Source organism: Anabrus simplex, chromosome 3 (assembly GCF_040414725.1).
Source record: "Anabrus simplex isolate iqAnaSimp1 chromosome 3, ASM4041472v1, whole genome shotgun sequence".
NCBI lineage: Eukaryota > Metazoa > Arthropoda > Insecta > Orthoptera > Tettigoniidae > Anabrus > Anabrus simplex.
The window spans coordinates 278,592,652-278,605,843 of record NC_090267.1 but is presented as its reverse complement, the minus strand read 5'-3'; the positions used below and the strand labels follow the sequence as shown (position 1 = coordinate 278,605,843).

The window sequence follows — 13,192 nt, the reverse complement described above, 5'->3', positions numbered from 1 at the left end:
AGTATGACCAACCCTCCATAACTCATATACCCGGTTTACATTGTTTCCGACCACCAAGTAATTATAATTCACAGTAAGGAGCAGTGGGAGATACTGTCCCTACAAGATATGGCATTTAGTAACCCTCAGTTCGAGTTTGATATTCTTCCAAGAATCACCACGCACTGTCTTCTTATTTGGCATTAGCAAATGCATACTCAAAAACAAAATTCAAATGTCATAGCTAGAAACTGGATTTAAATGCTGTATATGCATTTATTTTCATGCTATTAAGAACTTTTATGAAATGCAAACATAAGATTCAAGCAATTCACCCACACTAATATACAAAATCATGATTACAAATAAACAACTGAGTGAAGAACAAAAAATCGCACGCTACTTACAGCTGCAGCTGTTCCACTAGTCCAAACAATCTGTGCATAGATTGTGAGACGTATCAATCTATCAGTGTTCACTGTTAAAACATATGCACACGTCTTCTAAATAAGAGACAGTGTGTTAATCAACACACAAGATAAATAATAATTGGTAAGGTTGTAAGAAAACCATTTAAAAACAAACAAAAATGTGAAGAAACACACTTAAATACACATGCCTCTTTCATTTTATATGGCACACCCCGATTTTCCTGTCTATAATTTGCTTTGCAGTGCACTTCAACAATCTTCTCCAAGTTTTCAGGTATGAATCTGTAGCAGTTGTCTGTTAAAAGTAGCTTCAATGATCTCTTTACATCTACGGATGTGACAGGACGTTACTTGAATTCAGGTATTAACTGTTCTGGTAGATCCACATTATCAGTACCAGCCAAGTATTTGTTTACTGCTACCATGATGGCGTAGCCCAGGATTTTGTTTGGGGTCACCACAATATTTTGTCTGGAGCTCGGTGTCCTGGGATACCTTCCAGTTCACGCTTCACTTTCTCCATAATCTCCGGCGAATCACTAAGAAGCAACACACATGCTTCTAGCTTCTTGATTGATTCTCGTACGATTTGGATGTGTATCTTGATAAGTGCCAGTTCCCTTTGAACCGTTTCATTGCCGAGTGCTGGCAACACTGACATCAAATCCTTCAATCACACACTTCACTCCAACAAAACGGTGACAATAGAAAAGCATAGCTTCAATCCAAGTTCCCCAGCGTGTAAGGATTGGCCCTGAAGTACGAGGCCTCTGTCCGGACAGCTGCTTTCACAAACACTTTCTTCATAGTGGATATTAGTTTGTTCACATTTGGAAACTGTGCCGTTATTTCTTCTGAAACGCTGTTAAGGCCGTAAGCTACACACACTGAGTGAATCAAATTAGAATAAAATACCTTCAATGCTGCGGTGGCTTTTTTAATATGTAGCTGGTAGAATCAGTCAGAAATACATGGAACTGACTGCCGTGCCCACCTGAAGAGCAGAGCAGGCATATTAAATCACTGAGAAAGCAAACAATTGTAGAATGATTTGCCCTTTCCAACACTTTGCAAGAGATAAGATATGGGGTACCCAATTCATCTAGGCTCAACTTCCCGACCAATATGTTTGCTACGTATCTGTAGTCTCATCTAGAAGTCCCCAGATCAGACAGTCAAGTAATTCAATTCGGATTTCTTCCATCACCAAATTGTAACATTTGTCCAAGTACGCTTTCCAAACTGTAGACTCTTGAGGAATAGTTGGGCGGTTAATTTATTCCATTGAATATTTTCACAAATCATTGTGTGACACAAATCACGGGTGAACTCATTTTGTCCTAAAGTGGATGGAAGAGCTTGTGTCAGTAAGGTTTTGTCTTGCTGCTTCCAACTTGCTTAGTGTTCACATGAGCTAAGGTATTAGAGTGCTGTACAAGGTGGTTTTTTTTTTTTCCCCACAGGGAAGCAGCTCGTCACAAACACAACAAAAATTATTTTACCATCTGTGGTATAATCTGTATCACCTTTTGCAAGATAACTTCCACACTTCTTTGTTTCGGCATTGTCCGTGACTTTGCATAAAAGTCAAACTTGGAAACATCACCGGAGAGTTCACAAACAACACATCAATAACACTGTCCTGCGATGGTTTCATTGCCGCCATACTGTATTGCTTTTTAGGATGACTTCTGCATCTTGAATCAGGATCCGATGTTAATTTTTCCCCATCACATCACATTTTCTCAAAAATTCTGTATTACGTTTATTTCATCACATGGACTAATGCACTTCTTACGTTGTTAGGAAGTGTGTCGGTTGAAGAGTGTTGGTTTAATTTAGATTTCCATATTCTTTTATTAATTAATTTTATTATTTTCTTAATTCGACGTCCTCCAGCCATCTTGTAGTTCTGTATTATCATGCTCAGAGTGTAGAGCTGGCAACTGTGGACACAACACAGCCGGCAAACGCGCAGTTTTGGCTGAGTGGCGTCATTCTCTTGTTGTGCTTCGTCTGCGACAGTCCGAGTTGTGTTTCGCTTGCTAGTGAAAAGAGATTTTTGACTTCATAAGCGTTCTATATGTGAGTGACATACTGTGTTAATATTTTATTGAACTTATATCTATTAACATGCCATGACATGGCTGCAAGAACAATCCAGATACATTCTGCTATGTACGTGGAAGTTTTGTGCTGATGAGACAAGGCCTACTATGCCTACTTTGGCTTGAAACTTGGAGACCAAGACAAGCCGTGGGCACAACATAAGGCTTGTAGAACTTGTATAGAGCAGTTACGGCAATGGGTGAACGGTAAGTGAACTGCATTGCCATTCGGTATTCCAATGGTGTGGCAAGAACCTCCTGACCACAGTACTCACTGCTACTTCTGTTCTGTGAATGTGAAGGGATTTAACAGCAGCAACAAAGGTAACATTGTGTATCCAAGCAATATTCGATCTGCAATTTTACCCATACCTCATGGTCCTGATATACCAGTACCACAGTGTCCAGAACATTTACAGGATTGTCCCTCTTCTGAATCTGATGAAGAAATGGTGGGCACTAACTCTGACTGTGATTTCTCCCCTGAATGTGTTGAAAAAGAACTGAGACTGTTCGAGGCAAGTGCATTAAATGACTTCATTCGAGATCTTGGCCTTACAAAGGAATCTGCCAAGTTACTCGGGTCTAGACTTCGTGAAAGGAACATGTTGGCACCAGGGACAACATACTATTGGTACAGACATCGCGAACAAGAATTTACACCCTTCTTTTTGAAGAGGGAGCCTTGGTTTACTCAACAACATTCCGGGGGTTATCTTACAGTAAAACTAGGACCACCACAGCATGACCCTATTGACTGGAGACTTTTCATCGACGCCTCAAAGCGTAGTTTTAAGTGCGTCCTTCTTCATAATGAAAACAAATTTGCATCCATTCCCATTGCTCATTCAGTTATTATGAGATAAACATATGAAAATTTTGAAATGCTGTTGTGTAAACTGAAGTACCAGGAACAAAAGTGGCAATAATGTGGTGATTTCAAAGTGATAGGTATTCTGTCACATTTACAAGGAGGTTACACAAAGCACCCCTGCTTTCTGTGTGAGTGGGATAGTCTAGCAAGGTTACATCACTGGACTCAAAAAGAATGGCCACGTAAACAATGGATTGTAGGGTCGAAAAACATAAAACAAGAAACTCTTGTTCACAAGAGCAAAATACTGTTACCTCCGCTTCATATGAAACTATGGCTTATGAAGAAATTCGTTAAGGCCCTAAACAATGAAGGTGAATGCTTTCTGTACCTGTGTCATCAATTCCCACGCATCAGTAATTCCAAAATCAAGGAGGGTATTTTCACAGGTCCAGATATCAGAAAACTTCTTTCTGATGCTAATTTTGAAGACGTTATGTGCGCTGCAGAGCGATCGGCATGGGCAGCATTCCGGAATGTGGTAAAAAACTTTCTTCAAAATGAGCTTGAAAGTGCACATGTTACATTCACATCTAGACTATTTCCCTGAGAACCTAGGAATGCTGAGTGAAGAGCAAGGAGAAAGATTCCATCAGAATCTACAGGAAATGGAACGCAGATATCAAGGGAAATGGAACAATAACATGCTGGCAGATTACTGCTGGTTACTAAAGAGAGAAGGTCCAACTATTCCTCACACACGAAAAGCAAGGCGAAGACGTTTCTTATACTAAGGTAGGACATTATAAAATTGAAACTGTACGCTTACCATTCTCAGTACGTTATGAGGCTTAATGCGTAGTAAATTTTGGTCCATTTGGCTGTGTTTTTCTACAGATCTGTTAACACAATACATTACATATCTTTATATTATGTTCATAATTATACCAGTGTACGATAGGAGTGTTCATCTTTTTTTACATGTGATAATAGTAATCTTGCATGTGCGTGCGCTGCATATTATCAAATTTTCATTTTGAAATTGCACAAAAACCTATGTGATAGGAGAAAACTGACTTCAGTCCCGGAATTAGCATGCCCAAAATATTAAAAGATCACTATGTAAACTTCATGCAATGATTGGAAAATTTGAATTCGCAGATCAGTGTAATCAGCAGTGAAATATTTAACTATAAACTCACATTCACACGCCTGAGATACACCGTGGACTTCAGCAGTGGGTAGAACTCTGAGCACTGCATACAGACTAATTTGTTTTGTTCTTAGGAATAGGGTTCGCTGCACTGAAGTTCCTATAGCCCATATGCAAGTAAGTCACTTCCTACAGCCTGTAGTGCTTTTTCCTTCCTTTTTGAAGCAATATTTACCCCATTCTCGGTGTGGTTGGTTGACAAACCAGGTATTTTGGTGTGTAAATACCTTGTAAGGAAGCACTCAGTATATGCTTATCTGGACCCAGAACTGTCGCACCATGCAGTCGCCAATTAACACATTCTCTACAATGTTTACAGTAATTGACGCAGGCTGTGTTCTTGTCATGATTTTTCCTTGAAATCTTACTACAGCTGTAACGTTCAGTCAGAACAAGGGCACTCATTCCAAAAGAGTCACGCATTAATTACTTACATGTTAAAATATGCATAATAAAAGTAAAAAACATGCACAATAAATCCAAATTTTGAAATGCACTAATCTCAAATATTATGCAATTATGCATATACAGTACATGCACTTTAAGCCTAATAATTCGCAGAATTTCACCTTCAAACTCTTTCCTTGTCCGTTTTGGAGGTTTACATACTGGGAAACAAAATATGCATTTGCATATAAATCCAATGTCCAGTCGTAGCTAAGGTCAGAACAGTCTACAGCTAGGTGCGCTATTCAGATTTCACTAACTGATGGTTTAAATTACTTCTTATATGAACTTCCACACCCATCATAGTTTTAAAGTAAAAAGTTTTGTATTGTCATGGCGAGGATAGTTGCCCAGTTGTATTTCCTCTTAACCCTTTCTGTGTCTTTTCTGGAATATTCCGCACGAACACCTTTTCCTTGCATGTCATTTATGACATATATTCCACAACATAATTTCCGTTCTAGCAAGTTATTTATGGAATATTTCGCAGGTTACCATAAGTTTATAGAATAATGGCAGGAGGCCCTACTGGGCATAATCATAAATGAATCGGTCATTGCAGAAAGGTCATGAGTCACAAGATTTTAATTTTACAGGAGAGACATAAAACATCCTAGGCAGTTTGTAAATGGATGTTTTTATCTCAATGCAATGTTATTAGGTGTAAGATCATTTCTTCATTCAACAAATTTGCCTTTTGATAACAGACTCACGTCCTTTCTGCAATGAACAAACAATCTGTGTGAAGATAAAATATGAATGAGATGCTGCTATATAAAGTCTTTATTATCTTTGAAAACCGAATAAAAATATCAAAAATACATTCTGTTCGCTATTTACTAGTAACAAATTTAAAATCTATGTTTACATCATTTTTAAGGAATGAATTATTAAGTTAGTCATCAGAAAGGAAATCTAAACTTCATCATCAACATCGTCATTAGCTGTTTCAGTTGGTCACTCTAAAATTCCTTCATAAAATTCTACATATTCTGAAACTATGTACTTCATTAATTTTAGTATGTCCTCTGTTTTCTTGATATTGATAGGCACTCTACCCGATGGATATGAAAAATCTGTAAGAAGTGTAGGTTTCACGTTCATATTATGGAGATGGAAGCGTTCTCTGTTAAGACCATCAATGAATTCTTTGGTGACCACTTGACCAGGTGTGCGAGCTTTGTATTCAAAAGTCATCCACTTGGAAGGGGAGAAATATATTTTCATTTTCTTTGGAATTCTTCCCATGCTTGAAACTGAAATACATGTCTTCTTATAATAAACAGGCCACCAACGTTTGAAATCTAATATTAGGATAGTGTCAATGTCTTCAAGAAACTTCTTTGAAGATCTTTTTATCATTCATTATACAGTATTCTTCAGGAAGGTAGATCCTATCATGGTGCCTTACAACTTTCTTTATGATGCCAAAATCTGTCATTTGGAAGGAAACTGTGTCCTTTTATGGGAAAACAATGTTTAATTAGTTTGAATCTCTCACTCGAGATCAGAGATAGACAGAAACGAACCACTGTACGATTTTTGTTTAGACCAGAACAGCCGTCAGAGAACACATGTAGTTCTGTCACATTTTCTGGGATGTATTTTTAAATGTAATGATAAATGAAAGAGCACACTTCGTCAGCACCTTTTTTTGCCTTACCCTCATGATACACATAATAATGGGAGTGTCCTGTTTGTAGATTGTGTATACCGAATACACTGACCCAGGCTGTTGCAAGTAGAAAATTTCCTAAACAGGGATGATCAACAGGGGTAAATTTTGCATATAATCAAACATTAAGCCTGTAACGTTGTCTTCCTCCCTGCAGTGAGCTAATACTTCTTCCATTTTTCTGTAAAATGTCTGACCTTCTACAATGAACCACTAGTTCTGCAACTGCAGCTCTCTTGACAGATTAGGAAAGATGTGGACTACGTATCTTTGCTGACAATTCTTCACATTTCGAACAAGTGTCAACTTGTGGTCGTCCAAATCTTAAGTTAAAATTCTTCCGGAAATACCTCAAATAAAAATTTGTACTTGACATTTTCACCTTTCATATTTTCACATTTTCATCAAACAAGAAAAATAACAAAACCAGATTACTAATAACATAATAATACTAAAATTCTATGCACTATTTTAACAACTTCTTGCATCTCCACACATTTTCCGCAAAGAAACAGTTTCTCCTCGCCAGTTCTTATGTTACGTATAACATTCCTTCTATAATTTTCCGTATTCTCCTCTTTTTCCCTTTATGTTCATTCAGAGAACTCAAGGAATCACTATTCGTCATGCTTTAAGACATGCTGGTAACTGTTTAACTTCAGTAAACAACAACTGACAATGCTGCAAGTGTTAATATTCTTGAACTTAAGCGTGCAGAAAGACTATCATACTAGCGATAACTCAAATCGATCCATACAGAAAGGACATCAGTCCATGACTCAAGATGTTTCTGCAAGGACCATGATTTTCGAGGCCCAGCCTACAGTGTATTTCGTTAATTACTCATCACCTTTCTGCACAGGCTGCTAGATCTACCCTTGCAAGTAAATATGCTGTACAAAACTAATGTTTGTAAAAAAGGTGACTCATTGTGGGTTACTGTAGTCACATCCTAGTTCGTGAACCATGGGCAACGGCTGAGCGGCCTAGTAAGTGGTCCTGAGAGTCGGGATACCAGTTGCTATGGAATGGGAGTGGGCATCTCGGACATATTCTGAGTCGTGGCCCTCCTTGTGCTCAGGCGGCTAGGACTACACAATTCACCGGTGGTCCATAACCCGTTAGAGGAGAGATCCTCACTTGGACTATGTGCAAGTAGGGCAGCATCCTGCTTCATGAATTTACCGAGCTCAGAACACTTTAAGCAAGCCTCGGACCTATGGGAGTAATGGAGTCCCACTCCCATTTGACAGGCGAGGGACTCCTTGGAAACAACTTGGCGAAAAAAATGGAATTCGATGGGGAGCTATCAATATTAATGGGGCTTACGGAAGAAAGAAGGTAGAACTTGCTGAGTCAGCAAAGAGGATGCATCTGGATGTGCTAGGAGTAAGTGATATTCGGGTAAGGGGAGATAAGGAGGAAGAGATAGGAGATTATAAAGTGTACTTGACGGGTGTTAGAAAGGGAAGGGCAGAGTCTGGGGTAGGGCTCTTTATCAGGAATACCATTGCACGCAACATAGTTTCTGTTAGACATGTAAGTGAGCGAATGATGTGGGTAGATTTGTCAGTGGGAGGAATTAGGACAAGAATTGTGTCCGTGTATTCACCATGTGAGGGTGCAGATGAGGATGAAGTTGACAAGCTTTATGAAGCATTGAGTGACACCGTGGTCAGGGTCAACAGCAAGGATAGAATAGTGCTAATTTCAATGCGAGAGTTGGGAATAGAACTGAAGGATACGAAAGGGTGATTGGTAAATGTGGGGAAGATATGGAAGCTAATGGGAATGGGAAGCGTTTGCTGGACTTCTGTGCTAGTATGGGTTTAGCTGTTACGAATACATTCTTCAAGCATAAGGCTATTCACCGCTACACATGGGAGGCTAGGGGTACCAGATCCATAATAGACTATATCTTAACAGACTTTGAATTCAGGAAATCTTTTAGGAATGTACGAGTTTTTCGGGGATTTTTCGATGATACAGACCATTATCTGATCTGTAGTGAACTAAGTATCTCTAGGCCTAGGGTAGAGAAAGTGAAATCTGTCTGCAAACGAATAAGGGTAGAAAATCTCCAGGACGAGGAAATTAGACAGAAGTACATGGATATGATTAGTGAGAAGTTTCGAACAGTAGACAGTAAGCAGGTTCAGGATATAGAAAGTGAATGGGTGGCATACAGGGATGCTGTAGTAGAAACAGCAAGGGAATGCCTAGGAACAACTGTGTGTAAAGATGGGAAAAGGCGAACATCTTGGTGGAATGATGAAGTGAGAGCAGCCTGTAAACGTAAAAAGAAGGCTTATCAGAAGTGGCTCCAAACAAGGGCCGAGGCAGACAGGGATTTGTACGTAGATGAAAGAAACAGAACGAAACAAACAGTTGTTGAATCCAAAAAGAAGTCATGGGAAGATTTTGGTAATAACCTGGAAAGGCTAGGTCAAGCAGCAGGGAAACCTTTCTGGACAGTAATAAAGAATCTTAGGAAGGGAGGGAAAAAGGAAATGAACAGTGTTTTGAGTAATTCAGGTGAACTCATAACAGATCCCAGGGAATCGCTGGAGAGGTGGAGGGAATATTTTGAACATCTTCTCAATGTAAAAGGAAATCATCATGGTGGTGTTGCAAACAGTCAAGCTCATGGGGAGGAGGAAAATGATGTTGATGAAATTATGCTTGAGGAAGTGGAAAGGATAGTAAATAAACTCCATTGTCATAAGGCAGCAGGAATAGATGAAATTAGACCTGAAATGGTGAAGTATAGTGGGAAGGCAGGGATGAAATGGCTTCATAGAGTAGTAAAATTAGCGTGGAGTGTTGGTAAGGTACCTTCAGATTGGACAAAAGCAGTAATTGCACCTATCTATAAGCAAGGGAACAGGAAGGATTGCAACAACTATCGAGGTATCTCATTGATTAGTATACCAGGCAAAGTATTCACAGGCATCTTGAAAGGGAGGGTGCGATCAGTCATTGAGAGGAAGTTGGATGAAAACCAGTGTGGTTTCAGACCACAGAGAGGCTGTCAGGATCAGATTTTCAGTATGCGCCAGGTAATTGAAAAATGCTACGAGAGGAATAGGCAGTTGTGTATGTTTCGTAGATCTAGAGAAAGCATATGACAGGGTACCGAGGGAAAAGATGTTCGCTATACTGGGGGACTATGGAATTAAAGGTAGATTACAGTATTAAAATCAATCAAAGGCATTTATGTTGACAATTGGGCTTCAGTGAGAATTGATGGTAGAATGAGTTCTTGGTTCAGGGTACTTACAGGAGTTAGACAAGGCTGTAATCTTTCACCTTTGCTGTTTGTAGTTTACATGGATCATATGCTGAAAGGTATAAAATGGCAGGGAGGGATTCAGTTAGGTGGAAATGTAGTAAGCAGCCTGGCCTATGCTGACGACTTGGTCTTAATGGCAGACTGTGCCGAAAGCCTGCAGTCTAACATCTTGGAACTTGAAAATAGGTGCAATGAGTATGGTATGAAAATTAGCCTCTCGAAGACTAAATTGATGTCAGTAGGTAAGAAATCCAACAGAATTGAATGTCAGATTGGTGATACAAAGCTAGAACAGGTCGATAATTTCAAGTATTTAGGTTGTGTGTTTTCCCAGGATGGTAATATAGTAAGTGAGATTGAATCAAGGTGTAGTAAAGCTAATGCAGTGAGCTCGCAGTTGCGATCAGCAGTATTCTGTAAGAAGGAAGTCAGCTCCCAGACGAAACTATCTTTACATCGGTCTGTTTTCAGACCAACTTTGCTTTACGGGAGCGAAAGCTGGGTGGACTCAGGATATCTTATTCATAAGTTAGAAGTAACAGACATGAAAGTAGCAAGAATGATTGCTGGTACAAACAGGTGGGAACAATGGCAGGAGGGAACTCGGAATGAGGAGATAAAGGCTAATTTAGGAATGAACTCGATGGATGAAGCTGTACGCATAAACCGGCTTCGGTGGTGGGGTCACGTGAGGCGAATGGAGGAGGATAGATTACCTAGGAGAATAATGGACTCTGTTATGGAGGGTAAGAGAAGTAGAGGGAGACCAAGATGACGATGGTTAGACTCTGTTTCTAACGATTTAAAGATAAGAGGTATAGAACTAAATGAGGCCACAACACTAGTTGCAAATCGAGGATTGTGGCGACGTTTAGTAAATTCTCAGAGGCTTGCAGACTGAACGCTGAAAGGCATGACAGTCTATAATGATAATGTATGTATGTATGTATGTATGTATGTATGTATGACCTTTCTGCAATGACCGATTCAAATATGATGTGACATAAAGGATTATGTTACAAAGGAGTGGCACAAGTACATTCCATTTTTCAGAAATCTTGTAATTAAAAAAATCTTGTAAACATTTTGTAATAAATTCATGTTGATATTTCTGAGCTTGCGTCTAAATCGTGATCATGGCCAAGGTGATGCAAAACACAGAGATCATAAAGTAAGGACATTACCAGAATATATTTCATAAAGATGTACAGTCTTCTACACACCTGAAAATGTTGCAGTAGATGAGAGCACTGTCAAGTTCAAGGGGGCTGTCTCCTCCAAAATTTATAACCCTAATAAGCCTGTGAAATATGGCCTCAACATCTTTGCCTTGTCTGACAGCGAGACAGGTTATTTATATTCACCATTTTACCATATTTTGGTAAGTGCATCGTTATTCCTGGAAGCAAGCTACTGAAAACCTCTCGAGTAGTTTTGTGCTTTTGTCAGTCACTTGTAAAAGACAATAAACAGCCACCCAGAGGTGTCAATACTTATGTTGATAGGTATTATACATATACCGAGTGAGTGGCTGTGCGGTTTAGGTCACGTAGCTGTCAGCTTGCATTCGGGAGATAGTGGGTTTGAGCCCCAATGTTGGCAGACCTGAAGATATTCTTCCGTGGTTTCCCATTTTCATACCAGGCAAATGCTGGGGCTGTACCTTAATTAAGGACATGCCCACTTCCTTTCCACTCCTAGCCCTTTCCTATCCCATTGTCACCATAAGACTTATCTGTGTCGGTACGACATAAAGCAAATTGTAAAAAATAAAATTATACATGTCCTGAATTAGCAACAGAGTTAAAAAAATGGATTTCCCCTCTTACAGGCACTGTCACACCTACAAGGAAAGGGATGCCAGCAGAACTGCAGAAAAAGGAAACTAAAAAGATGAAGGGAGGAGAGGTCAAAGCCTATAGGAAGGACAATGTTATGGGGTTTAGCATGGAAGGACAAGAGGGTTGTAATAATACTGAGTACAAAACAAAAGCTGACAGTATTTTAGAAGCTCCAAGTAAAATCCCTGGCAAGTCCACCAACTGAGGAACTGGATTGAAATAATAGGATTAATGGTCGGAGCACGCAGCACCATACCTTGACACTTTGCCAATACATGGAAGCGTTTCCAGCTACCCATGGAGGACATTCACGAAATAGTTATGATAGCTCTGCGAGGTTCCATTAGGTTCCTGAGGCACTGCATATTGTGCATAATGTCGCTTCTGACAAGAACTTTTATAATTACGTAATTTCTGTGTTTATTCCTTTGCAACGTCTCCAATACATGTGATCCGTATTACCTTATCATTCATGGCAGCCTGTTAATACAGGAGATTGATATTTTTCTTTTTTAAATCCTGTATATATACAAAGAAATTGGAGAAGTGCAGATTGAAATGATCACTTGATTTCAAATTACCAGTTTATGTGCACGACATTAGTTTGGTGGAGAAAACTCTTCTTTTGTTTAGTAGAAGTATGCATTCTACACTCCTACATTCTCTACAAGTCCGTGCAAATCTAACACCAGAAAAAACCACTGTCAGATTGTGCTTGGTGGTGTCACGAGTTGCAAATCGTGTTGAGTAAAATGGGTGATATGCCTGTGAAAAAAACGAGGGAGACCTCAGAAAGGCCCAGAAGATGAAAGACTAAATGGAAGATCTGACAATATGGGGAAGAAGGAAAACAGCTCTGTCAGGTGTGTTGTTTGTATCAGGAGGAAGCGAACAAAAGAGACTTTTTACTACAGCAAGATCTGCAGGGACAAGCAATATCTTCATCCAGTGGGGTGTTTTGAAGATCATCATGTCAAAAAACAATACTGATAATCTACAATGTGAGCCTCACTCATTGTAGTGTTATATTATGTGTTTTTGTTGCTTTTTTTCCTTTTTTTTTTTTTTTTTTTTTGTTGATTGTTAAGTGATATAAGGAGTGTGCATTTATTGAACAGCAAAAAGGACTGATATGCAGACTGAATTTGCTGAGGTTTCCTTGAACTGATTAATATTTATACTCATGTTCTCATTTAAAATGTCTTTCTGAACCTTATTAAAAAGTAAACGAAGTGTAAGTTTCAGAAATTTTCCTTGGGAAAGAAGTTTGCTCTATTAACCAGCGTTTCGTCTAGTGTCAGGCTAAGACGAAACGCTGGTTAATAGAGCAAACGCCTGAAAAGCCTTTCATCTAATCTGTCCCTGTCAGGAAGTCGTAAAATTTAAGAAACA

The 13,192-nt window shown here is 39.2% G+C and overlaps 1 protein-coding gene across 2 annotated transcripts in view; it reads right to left on the bottom strand.

Annotated features, from left to right (window-relative positions):
• LOC136867224 (kelch-like protein 5) overlaps nucleotides 1-13,192 on the bottom strand; it is a 213,783-nt gene that overhangs the window by 25,370 nt on the left and 175,221 nt on the right. The gene's annotated exons all lie outside the window — the stretch shown is intronic.